The sequence below is a fragment of the Giraffa tippelskirchi genome, chromosome 13, assembly GCF_054371585.1.
Source record: "Giraffa tippelskirchi isolate mGirTip1 chromosome 13, T2T-mGirTip1v1.2.pri, whole genome shotgun sequence".
NCBI classification, from domain to species: Eukaryota; Metazoa; Chordata; class Mammalia; order Artiodactyla; family Giraffidae; genus Giraffa; species Giraffa tippelskirchi.
The window spans coordinates 82799266-82825023 of NC_137287.1; the positions used below are offsets into that span (position 1 = coordinate 82799266).

A 25758-nucleotide genomic window follows, 5' to 3' on the forward strand; every position below is an offset into this window, starting at 1 on the left:
TCTCTGACCACTTTCCAAGGGATCAAGAATGGGTCCTTCTTAAGTGATACAAATGAACTTACTTACAAAACAGAAAGACTCACAGACTTAGAAAATGAACTTATGGTTGCCAGGGGGAAGGGATAGTTAGGGACTTTGGGACAGTCATGTACATACTGCTATATTTAAAATGGATAACCAGCAAAGACCTATTGTATAGCACGGGGAACTCTGCTCAATGTGGTGATATGGCTGCCTGGATGGGTGGGGGGTTTGGGGGAGAACGGATACACGTATACATATGGCTGAGTCCCTTCACTGTTTGCCTGAAACTACCACAACATTCTTAATTGGCTATACCCCAGTACAAAATATTTTTTGGTATTAAAAGATTAAAATTAAAAAAAAAAAGTGGGTCCTTCTTTGGTACCACAGTTCATCACTTCTCAAATCTTGATAAGCATCCAGACCACTTGAAGATATTGTTAAAATGCAAGTTCAGGTGTTTAGAAGTGGGGTCTCATATGCCCCAGGTGATTCACATGCTACTGGTCCTCAGAAGACAAATAGTGAGGTCTGCTTTCAAATAATGCCATACCACTTGACAGATAGTGGGAGCACCTGACAGTAACAATCTACCCTTCTCTTACATTATTCTTGTGATTCATTTCATTTATATATACTCATAGATAGGCATGTATATAATATATACAAAAGCATGTATAATTGAATAAATTGTTGCTGTTATTTCAGACAATCGTTAAATCAATTAAGAATAAAAAATAAAACCTTTTATTTTCCCTTCACTTACTTCTTCTTTGATGTTCTTTTTTCATATAGATCCAAGTTTCTGACCTCTATTATATTCCTTCTCTTTAAAGAATTTCTTTTAACATTTCTTTCAAGGCAGGTCTACTGGCAACAGATTCTCTTAAATTCTGTTAGTCTGAGAAAGTCTATTTCTCCTTCACTTTTTTTCTTTCTTTTTTGGCTGTGTCTCATAGCTTGCAGGATCTTAGTTCTCTGACCAGGGGTTCAGCAGTGAAAAAGTACAGAGTCTTAACCACTGGACTGCTAGAGAATCCCTTCTCCTTCTCTTTTGAAGGATAGTTTTGCAAGGTACAGAATTTGAGGTTGGTGGGCTTTTTTCTCTCAATACTTTTACATATTTCCCTTTACCCTCCTCTTGCTTGAATGAGTTTTATGGAAAGAGTAATTCTTATCTTTCTTCCTCGATAGATACGATTTATCCTCCTTGCTTCTTTCAGTGTTTTTTTTTTCTTTGTCTTTGATGTTCTGTAAGTTGAAAATGATAGACCTAGATGTAGTTTTCTTTTTTTTTTTTTTGGTATTCGTCCCACTTGGTGTTTTCTTAGCTTTCTGGATCTGTGGTTTGGTGAAAATAATTAGGGGAAATTCTCAGTCTCTATTGTTTCTTCTATTCCTTTCTCTTTTTCTTCTCATTCTGGTTTTCCATTACCTATCACCTTTTGCTGTTGTCCCACTGTCCTTGAATTTTCTGTTCTATATTTTTCAGTCTTAGTTCTTTTTCCTTTTTGGTTTTGAGGATTTTGTTGCTATGTTCTCTAGCTCAACTGTGTCCAGTAGGGTAATTCCCTAACCCAGAGGAGTTAGGCTTCGGTACAATCCTGATTGGTTAGGCTCTGGTTGACTAGTTTACCCTGAGGGCAGGCCTTGTTAAGAAGAACAAAGTGGGACTTCCTGGTGGTCCATTGGTTAGAAATCTGTCTTCCAGTGCAGGGGACTTAGATTTGATCCCTGGTCAGGGAACTGGAATCCCACATGCTGCAAGGCAACTAGAGAGAAGCCTCTGTGCTATATGCTGCAAATAAGACCCAATGCAGCCAAATAAATAAATATTTTAAAAAAGAAGAACAAAATGCTCTGGAGCAAGGGTCTGCTTCAACCTCGGGGATCTAATGCCTGATGATCTGAGGTGGAGCTGATGTAATAATAATAGAAATAAAGTGCACGATAAATGTAGTGTGCTGGAGCATCCCCAAATCTCCCCAGTCCATGGAAAAAAATTGCCTTCCTCAAAACTGGTCCCTCGTGCCCAAAAGGTTGGGGACCACTGCTCTGAAGGATTTCAGAGTGGCTCCTTTCCCCATCTGCAAGCAGGAGACGATTTCTCTCTGGTATTTACTGTGGGAACTTGGTGGAGCTCCAGGAGGTAAACAGAGGGTACGGGGTCCCCCTGCAACTGAGTCTCTTTGGAGTTTTTCACTGTCGGACTTGTCCACCCTGAGCCTCCAGCAACGTGTCCATCACAGTTCAGAGCTTCCCACCCGGCACTGGTTCCCACAGCGGTTTCCCCTTGTGAGTTTCTGATCTGGAAGCCACAGCTCCCTGTGTTTTTCTGTCTGTCTCCAATTTGAGGGGCAGCGGTTTGCCCTGAGTTCTCTCTCTTAGGATCCAAGGAGAGTAGTCTGTTCAGCTTCTGACTTGTGGTTAGGACAGAGTGGCAGCCTCCAGGCTCCTTAAGGGTAGAAGTAGAAATGTGACATCTACCTCTGCCTTCTAAAGAAACTTCCCAGAAGTGCCAGGCAGGGCTTCTGCTTTTATCTCACCAACCAGAACTCAGTCATATGGCTACAAGAAAGTCTGGAAGTGTGGTCTTTTTTTTTGAGCAGCAATGCGCTCGGCTAAGAAACTGGGGTTCCTTTCCTGAGGAAAAAGGGAGCATGGCTATTGGGAGGTGACAGTGGTGATGGCCACAGGTAGAAATAATTGTTAGTTCTGTTCTACAGATGTGGTGAGGGGAGGAGATGGTCTTTAGGAGCCCAGAGGAGTAAGTCATCTGCTTATTATCATCAGGCCACATGACATCACTTACAGTGGTGCCAACAAGAGAACTGGGGACCCTTTGCTGCTTCTTAAATACCACAGGGGCTGGGGGGTATACAAACCAAGGCAAATGGCATTCTGGGCATTCCTTTACTGTAGCCTAGTTCTGCGGGTCCAGGCAGCCCCAAGGGCCTATTTTAGAAAAGTGCTAAATATATTTTAGTGTATTCATGGGAACAGGATAGTCCCACATGTTAACACTATCAACTTCTCTGTTAATCCTTAAAGTCATATACTGCTATATAACATAAAATTTGAATGCCTATGACATGTGTTTTTCAGGTGATAGTGTACTACTAGAGAAAATAGAGTAGAATGTCACACAATTATTCTGACCAGTGATTTTTCACCCCGCTTGGCCCATACTTTCCCTTCAAGAGTCTGGTGAAAAGTAAAAAGCAATGTATCTGTAGTTATATTCTTTTCACTTCTGTTAGTCTGAACAAAGAAAATGGGCAACATTCAACTACCTCTGACTTACAAAAACCGGACTTTCTTATGGTTCAGTCTAATACACACCAACCAAGTAGGAGTCCTAGCAGCCCGGCCTTTTGAAAGGATGTTTGCACCATCCCATCTGTTTTCACCACCCAAATTTCTCATGTGAAAAAGAGGTGTTAAAAAATGAAAGTTTGTGTTTGGCGGCAAAACATTGCATTCACGGCAGGACGCCACTTTGCAATATTTTTCAGTTAGATTTGACAACTGGGATCCTACTCTTTGCCAGCTGTGTCTGTGTTGCCACCAGGAACAAGAAGATGAATAAGTCATGGGCCCTGCCACAAGGAGATCACGAGTGCGAACAGATCGATGCCAAGATAAACTCCGCCCAGGATCTCTTGGGAATTCTCAGACTCCCACTGATGGGGCAGATCATAGCAGGGAAATGTTACTGGAGCTTAATGAGTGAGGCATCCGGAGAGAGATGAAGACAGCATTTGTTCCCAACATGATTTCTTACTGAGGTTGGGGAACACGAGTCCAGAGGGGACGCTCAGAGATTGATATTTGGAAGGAAAGAACACCAAGCATTTCTACCAAAATGTTAGACTCCACAGACCAACATACCTAGATAGATATAAATGTGATTTTCTCCCCCTCTCTGAGGGGCTGCTCTGCTGTGCTTGCTAGTTCTCCCTTCCTTTGGGGATGGGAGGAAGGATGCCAGAGCCAAAGATAGCCAGGTCTGCCCAGTGAGGAGCTTGAAGCAGGCTCCGTGACAACTCCCACACAGGAAACAGCCAAGGGACCGTGGTTGTGATGTGAAATTCGAGGGCCTTTTACTGTAAGACACCAGTATTTCTGCCATCAGTCTCTCACTGAGGTATTTGATACCATTGTCACCAGCCCCAGCTGTGACTGGCCATGTAACCCCTTGCACAATGCCCCTCTCTGGGCCTCCTTGTCCTCACCTGCAAACTGAAGGTATTGATGAGTTTAACTTCTTTAGCTCAAAAATGTGATGCCTGCACTAAACAGAAGATTTATTGAGTGTCTGGTGCAGTATCAGCCATTTGTAGAGTATCCTGTTCTAGTGTTACTAAGGCAGACCCTTGAATTTTGGTTGAGAAACTCGAGGCCTTGGGCCCTTGACACAGGGCCTATTTTTACAGCAAAGTCAATAAGTTGTTATAATTGTCCAGTGGTGGCCTCATGGGCTTCTCTTGGGCATCCACACCTGGGGGGAGGGAGCTGATTGGCACGAAGGGAGAAAATAGCATTAACGTCAGTGAGAGGCCGACATGTCACAACATACAGTCGTTTATTTTTATTTTTTTGGTCAGTAAATTCAGGCTCAGTCATTGAGAGGTGGTCCCCTGGCAAGGTTTTCCACGCTGGAGCTGAAAGGAATCACTTGCTCATTTGTATTTCTGGTGCTGTGAGCCAGTGAGTCACTTCCTGGCTTCAAACTTCAGCTTCCTCTGTTTCCCAGCCCCAGCCTGCCCCCCTCCCCTCCCCCCCACCCCCCAGCCAGGGGTCTGAACTGGTGAGCAGGAAGGGTTCAGGCAACTGGCCACACACCTTAAATGGCTTTGACGTCTCAGAGAAGGACCCTAAATGCAGAAGAAAGTGTATATGTGGTCTGGTAAATGCTGTGTTGGAGTCCAGCATTTTTTTTTCCTTTCATTTTAAATAATTCTAGCGAAGAAGTACCCATAGAAGGTACAGCGGAGTTCAGGTTTATTTTATGACTCACGGAAATTTCTAAAATGGTAAATATTGGCTCGGCAGGAGCCTTGACAGAAGAAACACTCAACCAAACCAGACTCTCTGGTTACAAGAAACAAGAACAGTGTAATCAACAAATAAACTGGGACTCCACTTCCAAGCTTTCAGAGAAAAAGAGTCAGCCCTCTTGTGAGGTGGCCTTCCTGGCCAGCCATGACCTCGTGTGTTTTTCCTGAGTCCAGAAACTGAGCTGTTGCGAGACCTTCCTGACTAGGAAGCCATTTCAAATACCTTTGGTTTTGTACTTTAGGCCGGACTCTTTCTGACTAATATAATGCAAATACTTTACCAACCATAAAAATTGGTGCGGGTACAGTTGGAAATATTTTCCTCTCAGAAAAAAAAGAAAAATACTTTGCTTCCTGAGTAAAAATTCCTCCATCTCTCAGTGTAGAAGCAACGAAGCATTCTGGGAAGAATGTTGGGAATCCAGAATACCAACTTGTTTCAGGGAAAACTTAGAAAGTCTGAGCCGTAAATAATGGTTGGACTCTTCCTGAGTAGGATTTTCATTTCTCATGAAACAAAGTCAGTGTTATGTAACTTCCATCAGCTGATTTGATTTTCTAAAGTGTTAGTCCCTCAGTCCTGTCCAACTCTGTGCGACCCCATGGACTGAAGCCCACCAGGCTCCTCTGTCCATGGGATTCTTCAGGCAAGAACACTGGAGTGGATAGTAATTCCCTTCTCCATATTTTCTTTTTTTATTTTTATTTATTTTTTTTTAATTTTTTTTAATTTTTATTTTTTTTCCTTCTCCATATTTTCTAAAGAAAGTATACAAATATTCATACCCAGTGCAAAGGCTGATGTCACAGCTTACCAAAACCTGGTAATAAGTAGCTTAAATCTTCCTTTCAGCTGCTTTATCCTATGGGACCAAAGTAAATTTATTAACAGAGCAGCTTTACTTACTAGTAGTGTTCTTCAGGGAGGCTTCTCTGGTGGCTCAGTGGTAAACAATCTGCCTGCAGTGCAGGACATGCAGGAGCCTTGGGTTCGATCCCTGGGTTGGGAAGATCCCTGGAGAAGAAAATGGCAACCCACTCCAGTATACTTGCCTGGGAAATCCCATGGACAGAGAAGCCTGGTGGGCTGCAGTCATGGGGTCACAAAGAGTCAGACACAACTTAGAGACTAAAAACAACAACAACAGTTATTCAGGACTGGCTTTCCACACACACACACTTTACAGTCTGGAGTCATCATAAATCCATAATAAGGAGGACCTACGAAGAAATAAAGTGAAGCCATGTGGTGCTGCCAAAATTAAAAACAGTGAGAAAAAGCTCAGGCTACATTTCCGTGCCTCAAAGAAAATGGACTAACGACTCAAGCCTGTGAGGGTCCTGAGCCAGGGACCCGGGATGAGGCCACAGATCTGGAAAGACATCTCTGTCCATCTGCAAGGTCAGCACGAAGGCTTCTTTGGGAAGAGGAGACCATGGTGGGATTGATGCGGACCTGCAGGACAGAGAACCTGGAGCGCTTTGTAAGGGAGGTCAGAGGGCAGAGACACGATAAAGTGACTTTATCTGTGCTCTGGTAGGGAAGCCACTGAACAGCCTGGACCATGGCAAGAGGGCAACCAAACACTGCATCCGACTGCCCTTTGCCCCGGTGGCCAGGATGCTTATCTCCAGTTTCCTGGAGGGAGGGAAACTGAGAGCCAGATTATCAGGCAGATGAGCCCCGGGCTGGGTATGGGTGCTGAAGATCTGAGACTTTAGTCTTCTGGAGGCCCAGCCCATTGCATTCTTTCTCCCTTTGCTTCTCCATCATCTTATATTAATAAGTGTTGTCACTTGCTGGGGGGAAGACTTTTCCACCCTTGAGGCTGTGGCAGAAGTGCCTGTAGCTAGCCATGGTGATGCTGGCAACACAGAGCCAGACCTTGTGGGAGGGAGGCAGTGTGATAAGAGCTTCCCTGGGTCATCTGCTGGCTGGGCCAAAGGACAGTAAAAATAATTACAGGTCAGAAATCACCTTGTTGCATTTTTTTTCCTCGTTGTTAAAAAATGCAGGCTTACTTTTTTAGTTTTGAAAATGTGTTAGAAAGAAAATGTTCCCCACTCTTTGCCCCATTGCCTTAAGCCAGTCATTTTAGAAGGTGAATTTTTTTTAATTTAATTATACAAATTACCTGGAGTAGTTTCTCTCATTTAAAAAAAAAAAACACAGAAAATTTCAACTTCTCTCTCCTGCAGTTCTTTGCCCCTTACCAAGATGAAGCCCTCGCATTGGTTTGGAATGTATCTTCCAGTTTGTACACTTACACAACCACACACACACACACGACTGATCTTTCAATAGATACAGCTTTGCATTCCTATGATTTTTCAGAATCATCACCAGCACCATATTCTATCATCAGTGAGTACCCCTGTACAGGGAAGACACCCCGATCCTTGCCTATCACTTCTTTCAGTTCTCAGCTAAGATGTCACCTCCTCCACGAGGCCTTCCCTGACTACCCTATCTGAAGTTACCACACACCCCAGCCTTGCTGTCCCCTCTGCTTTTTAATGTTTTTTCCATTTTAATATTATTTAATTCTACAGAAAAAACAAATTTTATATTCATTTTTTAAAATGGGGGGGGGAACTGTACGAGACGCATGTTCACACACCTCTGTGAGAGCTGGTTAATATTGATCTGATTGCCTGGGAGTCTCTCTAGTCACGTCCAAGAAATTATGTCCAAGGTCCATGTGAAGGGAAAGAGCTCTGGAGAGGCAGAAAGGACTCAGGTAAAAACCTTCAGAGGATTATAGGGAGGTGGGTCTTGCTGCTTAAACAACTCTTTGGAGCTCAACTCAATGAGGTTGAGCTCTGAGCATCTGCATTTCTTAACACACCTTCTAAACCATTCACTGGGAGTGGTTTTACCCACTTTGGGGGCTTTTATAAATTCAGAGATAAAATATATATATAAAGAGTAGAGAGTACTGAAGGCTTCAGAGTAAGGCTAGAAGAGACCCAATATGGCTAAATAAGATCCCCCCAAAATGTTGGGTCCACCCCACCCCTAAACCTGTATGTGACAAGTGAAAATGCACAGCAAGAAGCCGCAGTTCCCTGTGTTTTATTTTTCTTCATGTTACCCACCACCATCTGACACAGGGCAGGTTTCACCTGTTTATCTTCTTTACTTTCTGTTTTCCTCATTTGCATATAAGCTCCTCAAGAACAAGGATCATTATATATTTTTTCACTTGTGTCATCTCAGTGCCAGAAGAATGTTGGCACATCGTAGGTTGTGAAGAACACCTGTTGAATAAATAATTCCAAAGAGTTGGTGGGGAGACACTGCTGGTGTAGACCCTGTGTGTGTAGACACTGCTAGAGGGCAGCAGGTATCTTGTGAGCATGGGCACCAGAGCCACAAACCCAGGTCAGCAGAATGAGAGTGGGAAGGAATTGGGGTCTACCAAGCCAGCCCTAATCTGCCTGCCTCTACACCCCACTGTATTTGGTTAAGCTATTGTTGGGTGCCTGTTCCATGTATCTGGATGCAAGAGCCCCAATAATTTAAAGATGTGAATTTGAAGAGGCTATCTTCAAGAGGCTAAGAAGGAGTAAAGAAATGGTAAATCCAGAAGCACGTGGTATCTTGGACCTAAGAAAGAGGGGTTCATGGAAATAACCTAAATGTCCATGGGCAGAGGAATGGATAAAGAAGATAAGGCATATATAGACAATGGAATATTACTCAGCCATAAAAAAAGAATGAAATAATACCTTTTACAGCAAAACGGATGGACCTAGAAATTATCATACTGAGTGAAGACAAAGACAAATATCATGTAATATCACTTTTTTGTGGAATCTATTAAAAGGGTACAAATGAACTTATCTACAAAGCAGAAATAGAGTTGGAGATGTAGAAAACAAACTTACGGTTACCAGGGGGTAAGGGGGGGAGAGATAAACTGGGCGATTGGATTGACATATACACACTACTATGTATACAATAGATAACTAATAAGGACCTACTGTGTAGCACAGGGAACTCTACTCAGTACTCTGTAATGACCTAAAAAAGAGTAGACATGTACATGTATAACTGATTCACTGTACTGTATACCCAAAACAATTAATAACACAACATTGTAAGTCAACTATACTCCATTAAAAATTAAAAAGAAAAATAGTAAGGGCATGTGGTCAACACCCAAATGTTGGTGAGGAGACACAAGAAGGGAAAATGGGATGTGGGACTAACAGCATCTTTTGTTGACTCCTATTAATCTGTGAAATCAGTCTTGACCATCTGCGAGGGTTAACTTCATGTATCTCCGAGGCTCGGCTGCGGTGCCCAGTTGCTTGTTTAATACTCGTCAAGGTGTAGAGGTGAAGGTATTTTGTAGATATAACATATAATAAAATAATGTGGTTAACACTTGTAATCAGTTGGCTCTGAGTAAAGCAGATTAGTGATTTGGATGGACCTCATCCAATCAGCTAAAGGCTGTAACATCAAAAACTGAGGTTTCTGGAGAAGGAATTCGCCTCAAGGCTGTAACGGGTAGGAATCCTTCCTGAATTGCCAGCCTATTGACCTGCCTTGATGGATTTCAAACTCAAGACTGCACTTCAACTCTTAGGTGAATTGCCAGCTTTCCAGCCCTCACAAAGGCATAAGCCAGTTCCTTAAAATAGATCCATCTCTCTCTCTCTCTAAATACATATAATATTAGTTCTGTTTCTCTAGAAAGCCCTGACGCAGCATCTGTTGAGAATATGTTCAGACATTTGTCCAATTATTTCCTTAGGCTGAATTCCTGTGAGTAGAATTTGCTAGGTCGAAATTCCTGAGCTATCTAAAGAAATATGAAGCATGTTGTCAGTTTGCCATCTAGAAATGTTACATTCCTAGGAACAGTGTAAGGATGTCTGGGTCCCTGGCCCCACTTCAGTGTTAGGTAGGTCTCAGTGATCTTTCTAACCTTCACCAATTTGTTGGGAGGTGCCACTTTCTCATTTTAAATTTTCAGTATTTGATGAATAATGAGCTTGAACATCTTTTCATATTTTTGACCATGCACCTTCCTCCTTATACTTTAACATCCCATATCAAACTCTATACTTATTTGCTTTAGAAACCTAGGCCATTTATATATGATTTTCCTTTTCATTTGAAAATAACACAAATTGTCAGACTCTGTAACAGAAAAAATTCTCAACTGCTTTTGATCTTCATCTACTTTTCTATTAGATATTTGTCCTTTTCGATTGATTTATAATCTTTATATAATGCTTTGTCATTTATCTACTACACAAACTTTCCCCCTGTTTTTGATTAGCCTCTAACATTGTTTAGGGGTTGTTGCCGTTAGGTTTTTATTTGGGTGTTTTTTGGGTTTTTTGTAGGACAAAAGAGTATATTTCATGTGGCCAAATCATTCAATCTTTTTCTCTGAGGCAGTTGTTTATTTTGGAAATGTCAGCCACTTTCCTCTTTTCACATGAAAAAGACACAGATGATCAGATTATGTCACATAAATTTCTCAATTTAGGAATAGAGTTCATAAGTGTTAATTATCACTTTAGTATGTGAACCTTTTCCTGGATGCATGGGAAAGTTTTATTTTTTTTTTTTAAGATTTTTTTGATGTGGACCATTTTTAAAGTCTTTATCGAATTTGTTACAAAATTACTTCTGTTTTATGTTTTGTTTTTTGGCCCCCTGAGGCATATGGGATCCTAGCTCCCTGACCAGGGATCGAACCCTCATCCCCTGCATTGGAAGGCAAAGTCTTAACCACTAGACCACCAGGGAAGTCCTGGGAACTTAATATGTTATTTTTCCTAAAAACTTGAGTGGTTTCAGTTACTGGGGAAGCATGTTATTGCAGCTGTTAAAGCTTGGTGATTTGGGGGGAAAAGAGGGATTTTTTTTTTTCTTTTTTCATGAAAACATAGCTATTCCTCAGCATTGTGAAAAAATATTAGCCACACTTAGTAGCTTCAGGTGATAAGTATTGAGGAAATGTTAAGCGATTCAAGGCAGAGTTGGAGTTTAAACTCCACATCTTATTCTCGATGCTGCAATGACTTGATGGAAACTTATACATGTTTTTAAGTTACATAATTTATTTCCTATCTTAGTATCTCCATTAAAACCAGCAGAGAATGAACACAGTTGTTTTGTTGCGTTATTATCACTATAGAGTCGACCCACTGAATATGTAGAGTAACTTCAGCTCATTTAATGATCAGAAAACAAGGATGCGGGTTCTAGAAGCTCTGCCAGGGCCCCACCCCCAACCCCCCGCCGTGTCCCTGAACTTGTTCCTCTAAACCTGAAGGCTGCCCTCGGGAGCAGCCTTTAATCAGAGATAGGGAGTTGGTGGGTAAGAACCCAGCCCCCTCACCGCTTGGTTGGGTATCTTTTGGGGGGTCCTGCTCAGTCTCCTGGAGTACACAGTCGCAGTGAGTTCCAGTTGCCCACCGTGGTCATTGTGGGAACATCCCCATAACTTGCTGCCTTCTCTCTCTGTCCCCCTTCTTCAGAAGCATCTACTGGTGCTTCAGGACCCTCTCCCCAATACACTACAGTCACCCCTCAACATACACGGGGGTCAGTTCCAGGACCCCCTTCCCCAAACGTTCAAGTCTCTATAAAATGGTGTTGTATTTGCATACAAGCTATGCATATTCTCTCTTACAGTCTCTATCATCTCCAGATTACTTATAACAGCTAATAGAATGCTATGTAAATAGTGGTAAATGCAATATTAATGCTATGTAAACAGTTGGTTGAATGTGGACAAATTCAAGATTTCTCTTTGGAACTTTCTGGAATTTTTTTCATACGTATGTAAAATTTTTCTGTATAAATATATATAATTTTTCATGATATATACCGCAAGGCTTGCAGGATCTTAGTTCCCCAACCAAGGATTGAGCCGGCCCCCTGCAATAGTGAAAGCACGAAATCTTAACCACTTGGACCACCAGGGAATTCCTCCCAATTTTTCCCCCAAATATTTTTAATTTGTAGTTTGTGGAGCCCATGGATGCAGAATGCCAATGATACTTGTATTTGAATCCTTACCTCAGGGTCTGCTTTTGGGGGACTCCAAGTCAAGACGAATGCTTAAAGTAAGTCAGCTACATGCAAAAAATAATGGCTAATACTTATTAAGAACTTACCATTTTAACCACAAAAGGGCTTCCCTAGTGGGTCAGTGGTAAAGAATCTACCTGCAACACAGGAGATACAGGTTCAATTCCTGGGTCAGGAAGATCTCCTGGAGGAGAAAATGGCAACCCACTCCAATATTCTTGCCTGGGGAATCCCATGAACAGAGAAGCCTGGGAGGCTGCAGTCCATGTAGGTTGCAAAGAGTTGGGCATGACTTAGCTACTAAACAATAACAATTGTAAGCACATCACTTAGCCCTAACAACATCTTTTGGGAGCTAATATCATCTCCAGCTTAGGGATGAAGCACATGAGTATTCAATCAGCTTTGGGAGGGTATTTTGCTGATAGATGAGCTGATGCAATTTTTGTTTTTACACTCTCTTACCATCCAACTGAAATCTGAGTCACTGCAAGCTGCTTTTTTCCCCCCAATCACAACAATAACTTTTCTCCTGGTTTTTCTAAAACATAAGTCTGTTTTTTCAGCTAATCATCATTCCTGCTGTTTTTGTCGAAGCTAGCTACTGAGCTTACAATTTATCATATGATAAGGGTTTCCATTTATGCCCTAATAATCAACTGAATGGACCCAGGATGTTAGCTGGTTGTGTGAGGCATGTTCATTACTGGTTTGAAAGACAACGTTTCACAGGCTTCGGATGACCTTTATTTGAACTGAAATATTCTTCCAGCCACTGATCTTATTAACGTTTTTCTTTGTTTCAAGGCAAAATACTATGCTCTCTTCTTAGTCCCTCTGTTGGTCTTCAGAAAGAGTAAAACAAATGTTGTGTGTTTTCTAGAAAATGTTATCAAATTGTTTCCCAAGTTAGGTCATTGCAGCTGCAAACTTCTTGTTTGGGTAGAAAATCTGGCCAAAAACAACAGAGCCAATGGTCAGCCATTATTTCAGGGGGAAAAAAAATCCTGAGATTAGCTAAGGATTGCTATCTACAATTCCACTAAAATAGAGACTGATTCCTCCAGCTGGGCCTGCATTATTTTTTAGATAAATCTTTTTCTTCCTTTATAGAGCTACACTTTAATTTACTGGCTTACTCCCCCAGTTTTTTAAATGGCCCCATAACATTTTGGAAGCTGTTTTAACTCTATAAGGCAATTTATTGTAAATTAATTTTCAGAAACTTCTTGAGCCAACTTGACATGAAAACAAGCCATTTTCTCATGAGTATTCTCATTTTCTCAGGCTATATACTCTAGTCTAATTGTTTTTTAAACTGAGCATTTCAAGTTAGGGTACCACTTTACATACTTGGAAAGACTGATTCTCTTCTTTGAGTTGGCAAAGCCTGAAGAAAGGACATTAAAAATTTCTCTCCGTGAATTTCTGCCACTGGAGAGCTGGGTCTGTATTATTTCACAGGTAATGTGATGGAGTAAATGTTGAACACCTGACTTTCAGGGGGCTTATGCCCTGAGTGTCTTTATGGTGTTTGTTAGTGCCTGTGCATCATGGTCTGTGAGTGGGTTGGAAAAGAATTTCCAGACACAGAGTATTTCAGAATAGAGTTTATTAGAGTGAGAGACGCTGTTAGTACAGTGGGCTGGCTCAAGGGAGAGCCAACGACTTTCATGGGTTGGTAACCAATTTTTACAGCCTCAAGACAAAGAAAATTCCTGCTGGAAGGGTGGCATTAGGTGACTAGTTAGGATGCTATAGGTGGGTAATGAGGCAGGTATTTTTACCTAAGATGGAATCAGGGAGCTGACTGATTTAGATGGGGAGGGATTCATGGCAACAGTTGCTATGGGGTTCAGTCAGTTCAGAGTTGACCTTGGTACAGGGCTCCACATCTGTGGCCTTGGTACAAGGCTTTACACCTGTGACCTTGGTATAGAGTTCCACACTGTGGTGTGAACATTCCCATCTGGCTAATTTCAAGCTACTAATGAGGTGTCCCCCAGCTCCTCAAATTCCTGAAAATCTAACAGTTGGGTCTCATGAGCTCTTAAGAGGCAGCCTCAAATGCACGCTTGGGACCACTGGCTTGTTAGCTCTGAGGTGCCCTGGAACTGGTCTTAGAGGTCCCTCAACTTCATGTAGCAAATCCTGGCAAAGTGGCATCTTCAGGTCCACTGTGTGTGTTACCCCTAAACTCAGGTTGCCTGGAAAAAAACAATGTGCCCTGGGAGGACTGCGTCCCAAGTTAGGGTCATCGAGGACAGTCCAAGGCATGTTAGAGACCAGGGCAGCCGGCAGCTCTGTGGCTGGAGTTTAAACTGCCATGTTCAGCAGAGACTGACCGCAGAACAAAATAAGCAACCGGAATGTGGCCTGGATGCCACCCTTGGTGATGGGTTTTGTTTCAGGTTTACATCTGAAAAGCCACAGCCTTGGAGGAGCCTGGGAAGTGTCTTCATTATGTATCACTTGAGGACGTCTCTTCTTTTTTTCATCCTCTTAAAATAGAAAGCTCTTTTCCAAGGAATTAATTTTTTCTTTGAGGGTGTCTTGTAACTGCAGTCATTCTGCTGACTGGTGCACTGTTTTCTTCCACAATGAATGTATTTTTGTTTTGTCCTTGTGTATTTCCTCTAAAGATGAAAGTTTGAACAGAACCATCGCAGGGAAGAGCTGCTACTAAATCTGACTTTGAAACAGCCCCATCAGCAAATGTGGGGTGAAAGGGCCAGGCCTCGGGTCCAGCTATTGGTCAGAGCTTCATGCCTCATCGTTGAATACCCAGCAATACTCAGCTTTCCCATTTTAAGGTTTCAACATGAACCTCCCAACATTAAAAAAATGTGTCTTTCATGTCCAGTTTCTATCTAAGATTCATTTGCTCTTTAATTGGTTTTTATCAGACACCTACTTTGAGTCAGAAGCTTTACTAGTTGATGAGATACCCATCAGGATTCTGCTCTATCTAGCAGGAAATAATGGCACAAACAGTCTAGCTAGAGAGGATTTAATCAAGGGACAACTTCTAGAGTTCTGGGCAGGGTTAAGGGTATTGATCCACCAAGCGTGGTGAGGGGCCCAGGAACTGGCAGGAACAGGTAGGGGTCATGCTTGGAGAAGAGGGAGGTAGGAAAGGGGTCTCTCTGAACTCCTGCTGGTGACTCCTGTTTGCCAAACTGCACAGGAAATCAGAGGACATGGAAGACAGGTGATGCAACCCCGGAGGCCCAGCCCTTTGGGGTTTAGAGCAGCCTGGAGAAGCGTGGAAGGTGGGTCTCTGGGACAATCCTCAGGTGGTGACGGCCTTTGAAGAATGAACAGCATTGATATCATTGGCTCTGCCCTCAAAGAGCTGCTGGTCACCAGGAGGGCAGAGAGAGAGGTGGAGCCTTAGCCAGAAGGTATCTCGGCTCAGCCATGGGGGCTCAGGTGTGAAGACCTGTCTTGACATCCATGTTCCTGAATTAATACTCATGAGCCGAGGTGTAAGAGATGCAAAGGAACATATTGGTATCCAACCAAGGGATGTAGACAAATGAAGAAAAGGATGGTATCTATAGGGTGAGACGGAAAGCCAGATGACACAAGTTGGAAATGAATGAAGCAGTGGGAGTCAGCCAAAATCAACCGGGAGCAGAAAGCAGAGGGTGGAACAGCAGGAACACCCACATCACTCAGAGTCTTATCCAAATGAACCAACAAGTCACATGGTTGCAATCGGTCGTTCTCTGGATTTGGGCCAAACCTATTGTAAAAGAGAAGAACAGACCTGACTCCATATTGGATCAATTCCTTCAGCTCTAAGCTTTGTGCTCTACTGTTGGGGCTTAGTCTTATGGGCTCTGCACTTTTGGTAAAAGAATATTGCCTGTAGCCTGGAATATACCCAAGAGCCCATTCTCAAGACTAATCTTCCAATGTATAACATTTTCCCATTCACATAGAGGACACAATCTTAAACCCCTTACTGGGGTTGAAGAGTACAAGAGAGCCTTTGAAACAACAAAAACAAAGTTAATCTCAGCCCACGCTTTTGGACTACCACATCTGAAGAAAATTTTCAAGTTATGTGTCTGTGAAAAACAAGGTGTAAGTCTTGGGTGTTAGTTCAGGTTCTGAGAAACATCCATCAGCCTGTCGCCTACTTGTAAAAGCAGCTAGATCATACTGGTAAGGGGTGGTCCCTTTGCCTTCAAGCTGTAGTTGCTACTTGTGACAGACTTCAGGAAGCTGAGAAATTTACCCTGGGGCAGCCCCTCACTATGTACATCCCTCACCATGTCCTTTCTTTACTGAAATGAAAAGTGGGCTATTGGCTGACCTCCGGGAGAACGGGAAAGTACCAAGCCGTTCTCTTTAGACACATCCCAGTGTAAGACAGCAGGTCTCTTCAGCCCTGAATCCAGCCACATTGCTCCCGATGGGAGCCACACAACCCCCAGAGCATCAGTGCCCACACAACACAGGGCTGGTATCCTCTAGCAGACTGGACTTAACGGGCCAACCCTGGGCTGAGCTGGATTTGGAGGTGTTCACTGATGGGAGCAGTTTCACTGACCAGGCAGGTGATGCGCTGGGTGTGCAGAGATACCCCAGAGAGGAGTGTTGAGGGGAAACCTGGCCCCAGGGAGCTCAGCCCAGAAGGCAGATATCATTGCTCTAACAAGAACTGTCTCTGCTGCTGAAGGGAAGTGAGTGAACATATGTGCAGACCCTCACTCTGCATTCTTTGCAGTATATGTACATGGGGCAATCTGGAAAGAGAGGGGCTTCCTTACTTCAAATACTAAGGACACAAATCACACTGCTGAAATCCTGTCACTGTCAGAGGCAGCCCATAAGCCCTCACAAGTGGCCGTAATGCCCGTCCCAGGACACCAAAGAGGCGAAACTCATACAATAAAAGGCAAGCAGTTAGCTGACTATGCTGCAAAGAAGGCAGTCATCACGCCATGAGAGGGTCACGTCTTCCTCAGCTCTGTCTGTCAAAATCCCAGCCACTGTACTCAGAAAAGGACAAGGGAGGGGTTGAAGAAGGGGATTCACTCTTGATCACACCTTGCAGGGCTGGAAAAACAGTGCAGAAGGAATCGTTTTGATCCCTGAGGCTTGGATACTCTCCAGAGGCACCTTCATAATAAAACCCATGATGGGAGAGATGCCACCTAACCAAGGATTCCAAAGTATATAATGGGCCCTAATCTGCAAAGGACCATCCAGCGAGTCACTCAGAATTGTGTGATTTGTGCCAAAAAATAATCCAAAGCCTGCTCTAGACACCCCCTCATCCCTCGGGAACTCAGTCCTAGATAGGAACCTGCCCCACTGAGGACTGGCAGGCAGAGGGGCTGTGGAAAACTTCAGATGCTTCTTAGTGTTTGTGGACACTTCTGCAGGATGGATGAAAGCATATTTCACCTGGACAAAGAAACTCTGAAGTAGTTAAAATTCTCCTTAAGGGAACCGTTCTCCAATTTGGAGGCCTAACAGCCTTCAAAGTGATAAGGAGCCCACTTGGTCTCCAGTATAACCAATGACTAAAGCACTGGATGTTGATTCAAACTACATTCATCCTGGAGACCACAGTCAACAGGAAAAATGGAGAAAATGAATCATATATTTAAAAAGAACATTGCTGGGACTTCCCTAGTGGTCCAGTGGTGAAGACGCTGTGAGGCCACTGGAGGGGGTATGGGTTCCACCCCTGGTTGGGGGAACTAAAGTTCCCACAGGCCGTGTGTGTGGCCAAAAAATTAAAAGTTTATAAGAGTAATAAATAAAGATATAAAAATAACTTGGGGTAGCATCCCTCCCAATTTCAGGTCAAAGGTAAGTTGGTACACTTTGGAAGATAAATCTTTTCTTATGAAATAGCTCAATCAGTTCCTCTTGTTATCCGTAAGAAAGCAATATGGACCTGTAGAAACAATGTGTATACCAGATGTAGGCTTAAATCTGTGACTGTGTATTCCTACTAGAAATGCCTTCATGGATGTTTGTGAATAATTCCTTGAGATCCCTTTCCTAAGTGGTACGAATCGGGGTCTGGAGCAGCTTCCTTTTAGGGCAAAGTGAGCACGCCATTTGGCCAACTGTGGCTTGATGATACATCAAACCACTGGACAATCTATTCCTAGAAGAGAAGAGGGTGGTTCAGATGTACCCTGACCCAACTTGAATGTGGCAGTAGGTCCGTTTAATGATATCTTGAAGAGAAGTACAGAGCAGAAATATGAGCATCATGGCTGGATTGAAATCCACAAGAAATTATAACTGTGAAAGAGACATCTCCAAACTTGGTCCTGAGAATGCTGCCTGTTGGGACAATGACTCATTGTTGCATCCCTGGGGTCAAGGATACGACCACTTCTCAACTCATAACCAGAGTGATGACGCATAAGTAGGTTGTGACAATGTCTAGACCACATTCCATGGCTGTGCCCCATCATCTGGTGCTCAGGGAAGGTGAGCTTAGGTACATTTCAAAACCCCTTGGTCATTCGTGTGTTAAACTCCCACCATGAAATCCTGGTGAATCAAACCATGATACCACCTGGTGAATCAAAGGAGCATTTTTGCATTTTCTTGTTATCATTATGCAGCATCTACTCTCAGCACACATTTTCCAGAGGTGTTTGGGATTTTGGAGGGCAGCTTTCTCTCTCTCTCTCTCTTTTTTTATGATTTCAAACTTATAGAAAAGTTGCAGGAATAGTACAGGATACTCCTACTATACCCTTTACCTAAATCCACCAATTATTTACATTTTTCTCCATTTGTTTTACTATTCTATGTGTTGATTTATATGTGTGTATCATATATTGTGCTCAGTCGCTCAGTCATGTCTGACTCTTTGTGACCCCATGGACTGTCCCTGGCCAGGCTCCTCTGTCCATGAGGATTCTCCACACAAGAATACTGGAGTGGGTTGCCATGCCCTCCTGTATCATATATACATGTATATGTTATTTGTTTTCTGAAACACTGCCAGTAAGTTAGATATTGTGCCTAATTATTCCTTAAACCAGCATGAATTTACTGAGAACAAGGTCCTTTTCTCATATGCCATTGAATAATTATCAAAATTAGGCATTTTAACACATAATATGACTATCTAATTCATTTTTCCGTACTTGAATTTCATCAAGCATCACAGTAATGTTTCATGGTAGCGTTTTTGTTTTTCTGGTCTAGAATCCCATTCAAGTTCATGCACTGAATCTAGCTGTCATACTTTTTTGGTCCCATCAGTCCAAAACCACAAGGAACACACCCGTCAGCACACTGGATGTTTGCTTCGGTGTCTGTACTGAATCTGAAGGAAAGCAGGTAGATGCTTAGTGCCCTCCTGGCTTTGACAGAGAATCTGTGGCTTCACTTTCCGGAAAGACTGTAGCATCCGTAGTGTGTGTGCAGTTGGAGAGAGAACCTTGCTTTTGAGCATCTTTCTCCCTCCGTTGTAACCTTTCATGGTGACACATCACTTTTATGGCAGCCGAGCTTGCTCTACAGCTGATGGGGAGGCCAGTCTAGGGAGCAGGGCCTGGGAGTCAGAGGTTTGCCCTTTCACTCTGGGGTTGTTGGCCACTTTACTCAGTAAGAGCCTCTCCTGCAAGACCTGTTGTTTCAGTTTGGTGGCAAGGCTTCAAGCTGTGCATCTGTGCACCCAGCCTCTCCCCACCCCCACCCGCTGCTGACTGCAATTGCCCTAGGGGCCAGGAGGCAGGTGTCCACTCTCAGGGCAGCGTGGCCCTCTTGTGGCACACATCTGTATGTCCTGGGAAAGGACAGAATGTCAAAGGAGACTGTACAGAATCAGAATGCTCCCGCAGCCTCTTAGACTGTCAGGGCTGCCATAACAAAGTCCCACAGACCTGGGACTCCAACAATAGAAATTCACTTTCTCACAGTTCTGCAGGTTAGAAGTCTGAGATCAAGGTGTCAGCAGGGTGGTTTCTTCTGAGGCCTCTTTCCTTGGCTTGTATGTAGATGGCTGTTTTTTCCCTTGTGTCTTCACAAGGTGTTCCCCCTCTGTTCCTGTGTGGCTTCCCTGGTGGCTCAGCTGGCAATGAAGGAGACCTGGGTTCAGTCCCTGGCTTAGGAAGATCCCCTGGAGAAGGGGATGGCTGCCCACTCCAGTAGTCTGGCCTGGAGAATTCCATGGACCGTATAGTCCATGGGGTCACAAAGAGTCAGACACGACTGAGCGACTTTCACTTTTCCTGTTTGTGTCCTAATTTCTTCTTATCAGGACACCAGTGATATTTCATCAGGGCCCACCCACATGATCTCATTTCCCCCGAGTTACCTCTTCAAAGGCCCTGTCTCCAAAATGCAGTCACATTCTGAGGAACCAGAGGGTGAGGACTTCAACATATGAATTTTAGAGGACACAAGTCAGCCCGTAACAAGCAGGAAGCTCATAGAGACACCTTAGCTCAGATCCATCAATTCAGAAAATGGGTTAATGGAATCGTTCAAGGCCACACAACTAGCAAACAGCAGGGAATCCCCTCTACCCTTTATGTTTATAAAAACCTCAGAGCAAACTCAGAATGTATCTTAACTGAAAGGGAAGGTTTAAAACTCTGTAGAGTATGAAACTGACTAAAAGACAAACCATCTTTGCCTAGTTTTTGTATTTGTTCAGTGGATAAACATGTTAATCAAAAAATTTTTTTAAATATCATGTATTAAAGCAAGTTAAAATGCAATAAAAATATGTGATGAACATAAAGCCTGGTAGATTAAACTAATTTCTAATTATATATATTTTTATATGACCGAAATCACCATGCATGTGGTTTTTTGTTTTATCTGCTCCCGTTCATGTTTGTTATAAACATTTCACTGATGTCATCACATATTCCACATGATTAAAATTGGTCAATGGTTACAGACCATTTTCTCCCATTGTTCTTGCACAGTTGACTAAATTAGTTCCTCTCTGTCCCCCTCCCTCTCTTTGCTTTTTTCATAGCTACACAGCTATAGAGTGAAGCAAAGGAATCTTTTTCAGATGTCTACATTGCAAAGTGCTTCATATATAAGGTGATCACAGTTATCACAAATGGTTTTGAAAATTATCTCAACCTAAGAAAAATTGCAACAATAGTACAAACAACACCCATACACCTTTTATCCAGATTCATTGTTACTATTATTAGTATTAGTTACTATTAAGAATAGTAACTAATTAGTTACTATTATTACTATTACTAATAGTTACCAGATTACTATTGTTAATATTATGCCCCACTTCCTTTCTCTTTTCATACATTTGATTAATTAATTAGGCTGTGCTGGGTCTTAGCTGTGGTGTGTGAGTTTTAGTTGTGGCATGTAAACTCTTGGTTGCAGGATATGGGATCTAGATCCTGGACCAGGGATGGAACCCGGGCCTCCTGCATTGGGAGCTCTGAGTCTCAGACACTGGACTTCCAGGGAAGTCCATCTATATGTGTCAATATTTATGTTTATGTGTACATTTATACAAGTAATTTACAAACCATCATTTGAGGGTAAGTTGCACACATCATGCATTTTACCCCTAAATAGTTCAGAGGATATTTTCTAAGAATACAGACATTATTTTACTTGACTGTGGAGTAGTCATAAACTTCAGTAAATTCAATATTGATTCAATTCTAATCTATTGTCCATCTTCCAGTTTTGCCAGTGGACCTAGAGGTGATCCTACAGCATCTTCTCTTCTCAGTACAGGGTCCAGTCTAGGATCACTACTGCATTTGGATGTCACGTCTCCTTTAACCTGGAACTTTTCTATGTCTCTCTTCATCTTTTATGATATTAACATTTTAAAAAATATTGTTCCTATCTATTTTTATTAATAATGTTTATTGTTTGGGTTTTGTCTGGATGTTTTTATATGATTAGATTTAGGCATTGGAAGGACTGACGCTGAAGCTGAAACTCCAATACCTTGGCCACCTGATGCGAAGAACCAACTCATTGGAAAAGACCTTGATGCTGGGAAAGATTGAAGGCAGGAGGAGAGGGGGACGACAGAGGATGAGATAGTTGGATGGCATCACCGACGTGATGGACATGAGTTTGAGTAGGCTCCGGGAGTTGGTGATGGACAGGGAAGCCTGGCGTGGTGCAGTCCATGGGGTTGCAAAGAGTCAGACACGACTGAGTGGCTGAACTGAAACTGATGCATTCAAGGCTGGCATGAGATGCTGTGTCCTTCCCAGACAAACCACAATACTCTTGGGAGTGAAAGAGGGAGCCACCTATGCTCACACTGTGATAAGGGGGTAAACATGGATGGTCTCAGGTGAACTGGGATGTATGGTGACCCTTGTTCTATAAGTGACTATTCCCCTTTACCAGTGCCCATACTGGGGCCGGATGGGTTTGTTGGCTCCTACCACCTGCAGCTGCTTCATCTGGCCACTGTCCTGCCTTGGCTATGCCCAGCCACCTTGAACTCAAGACATCTCTTGTTCAGTTTTACCTGGAATAGCTTTCAGGTCTCCTGTCAGGATAAAGATTGGTTGGTTGCCTGGCTGTGCAGGATAGAGTAGGAGATCTGAAATTCTAACTGCTCCTGTGCAGACTCTCAGGCAACCCTCTGTGTTTCAGCTCTACTGTGACAGAGAAGAACAAACCTGACTCCATGTTGGGTCTGTTCCTCTAGCTGTAACCATTGTGCCCTGTTGCCTGTGCTAACTTCTCTGGGGTCTGCACCTTCTGTCAAAGCATGCTGCCTATAGTCTGGAATATACTTGACAGTCCTTTCTCAGAGCTCTGACCTTTAAAGGGGTAACACTTTTCCATTTGTATAGAGATAAAATGTTGCAGAATAGAGAATGACACTTGTCTTATTGGAGGTTTATAGGAACATTGTGACCAGAGGTACCTGGACAGCTGCTGGAACAAAGGATTCCTGCACCAAGAAGTCTGCAACAACCAGCCACCCCCTGCCCCTCCCTTCTTAGTATAAAAGCAGCCTGAATTGTAACTCGAGGATGATGGTTCTTTGGGACACAAGTCCACCATCTTCTCAGTCTGCTGACTTTCCAAATAAAGTCTCTGTTCCTTGTCCTGACAACTCATCTCTCCAGTTATTGACCTGTCATGTGGCAAGAAGTATGAGCTTGGACTGGCTAACACTACCCTTCACCTCCATCTTCTCCTGTATCTGCTAATACAATTCCTAAGATTTTCTGAAATCCTCTTGTGCGAACCAGCTTTCTTCTCCCAGCCCCAAGACATTTGGGTTTCAACTTTCTCCACAGTGCCACATCAGTCTCCAGGAATCTGTCCCTGGTCAGCCTTCTGAAAATCTGTTGACGGAACTTGTCCACTGTCATCTTTTCTTCCTTATTTTTGTGAAATTTTAATCTCAAAAGATTCCTTGCTGCCATTTTTGGTGGGGCTTGGTGAAAGGAATGGAGGTAATGCCCATGTTCCAAGGTCACTCATGCGGAGCCTTTGAGCTTTCCTTTGTGGGACTCCTCTTGCCACACCCGGTTTAGCTACAAGTTCAGGGAACTCAGAGTGCACACCTCGTTTATGCTATTTCATCTGGAATTCTGACTTGCCTACCTTTCCACCCACTGCTCACTGCTGCTGCCCTGATGCAACCACAACCACAGCGCTTTGTTATCATCTCTGATTTTGAACTTATCCCAGATTTCCTTGTATCTTCCTTTCTTAAGAAGGAATTTGTCTCCTGCCCCTTAAGGGTAAGGACTTGACCTTGTTCAATATTTAACTCTTCCAGATGATGCTTTGTGAGTAGATATTTTCTAAGTGTTTGTTCCACTGGATTAAACAAATAATATTTTTTCTGTTATGTTTCTGGAAGTTTGTATTTTTCCCAAAGGGCTCTCCATGGGTGACAGACTGGGTGGCTGGTCCCAACGCTTCATTCCATTGTGATAGAGTTACACACCCACACCCTTGAAGTGGCCTTGGGTGGGCCATGTCTCTTCCTTGCCTCCTGACTGTGCCTGCGTACTTTGCTTTGTTTAATATTCATCTATTTATTGATTTTTGGCTGTGCTGGGTCTTTGTTGCTGTGAGGGGTTTCTCTAGTTGTGATGAGCTGAGGCTACTCTTCTTTGAGGGCTTCTCATTGTTGCGGAGCACGGGCTCTAGGGCATATGGGCTTTAGTAGTTGCAGCATGTGGGCTCAGTAGCTGTGGCTTCTAGCCTCTAGAGCACAGGCTCAGTAGTTGTGGGCCATGGGCTTGGATGCTCCGAGACATGTGGGATCTTCCCGGGCCAGGAATCTAACTGGTGTCCACTGCCTTGACAGGCAGGTTCTTTAACACTGAACCACCAGGAAAACTTTTCATTTATTTTTATTTGTTTATTTGACTGCACCGAGTCTTAGTTGCGGCATGTGAACCCTTACTTGTGGTGAAACAGGAAACAGAACAGGCTCTATCTTGAAAGCAGGACTCCATCTTGGGCCGGACTATGGACTTTGAGCTATATGCCCAGTATCTATGGAAAAGACATATCAACTGGAAAACCAGGCCCCTGGAAGGAAGAGCCCCAGGGCTCTCCATCACTAAAAGAATATCCTAATTATCTGTGTAACCGAATAGAATCATACATTCTATTGTGTTTATTGGGGTATGACCACAGGCCTATTGATAATTGTCCACTGTTAACTACCTAGGCTTAAGGCATATGAATCACAGGTTAACTTTGATTGTCAGGGAATTTGGGAAGGTGGGTTTGTGCACGTACACTTAGAGTATATAAGGTTTTCACAAAAACTGGTCGGGGTCCTCGGCTAAGAGGAGACCCTGCCTTGGGCCCACCGGTGTAATAAACTGCACTCCACTACTGCATTGTCCTTCTGAGTGAGCTGTTTCCTGGAATGCGTGGCTACAACAGTGGCATGCGGGATCTAGTTCCCTGTTCAGTTCAGTTCAGTCGCTCAGTCATGTCTGACTCTTTGCGACCCCATGGACTGCAGCACGCCAGGCTTCCCTGTCCATCGCCAACTCCTGGAGCTTGCTCAAACTCATGTCCATCGAGTCAGTAATGCCATCCAACCATCTCATCCTCTGTCGTCCCTTTCTCCTCCTGTCTTCAGTCTGACCAGGGATCAAACCTGGGCCCCTTGCATTGGGAGTGCAGAGTCTTAGCCACTAGGCCATCAGGAAAGTCCCCCTGTGCTTTGGTTTCACTAAAGAATGTTAATGGACACAAGGCCAACAAAGGCTTGGAGTGGGTATCTGGGCTCGCTCCCGTCCTTCTGTCACTGCGAGTTCCAGGAAGAGCAGTTCCATTGAGAGCAGGGCTGCCCCGGTGGATCAGAAGACCTGAAGCTTGCACGAAAGCCCTGCAGCTGACCTGCAAACTAAGCATCATCAGACAAAAAATGACTTTTCGTCTGCTACTTAGTTTGGGGGGGGGTCAGTGTGTTTTGTTGAAATACCTGACTGACACATGATGTCAAAGGGAAGGAATGATTTTTTTTATAAATCATTCTTGTTCTATGTTGGTTTTGCTTTCTAGGAAGCCTGACACCAATTTGCTATGGCATCAGCATGGTTTATGTGTGCCATACTATATAAAATATTAATAAGCATTGGTTCTCCTTGATTTGATCATAAAATC

At 43.3% G+C, this 25758-nt stretch overlaps 1 protein-coding gene across 1 annotated transcript in view; it reads left to right on the forward strand.

Moving 5' to 3' along the window:
- BFSP1 (beaded filament structural protein 1) overlaps window positions 1-25758 on the forward strand; it is a 59492-nt gene that overhangs the window by 1731 nt on the left and 32003 nt on the right. The window lies entirely within an intron of this gene.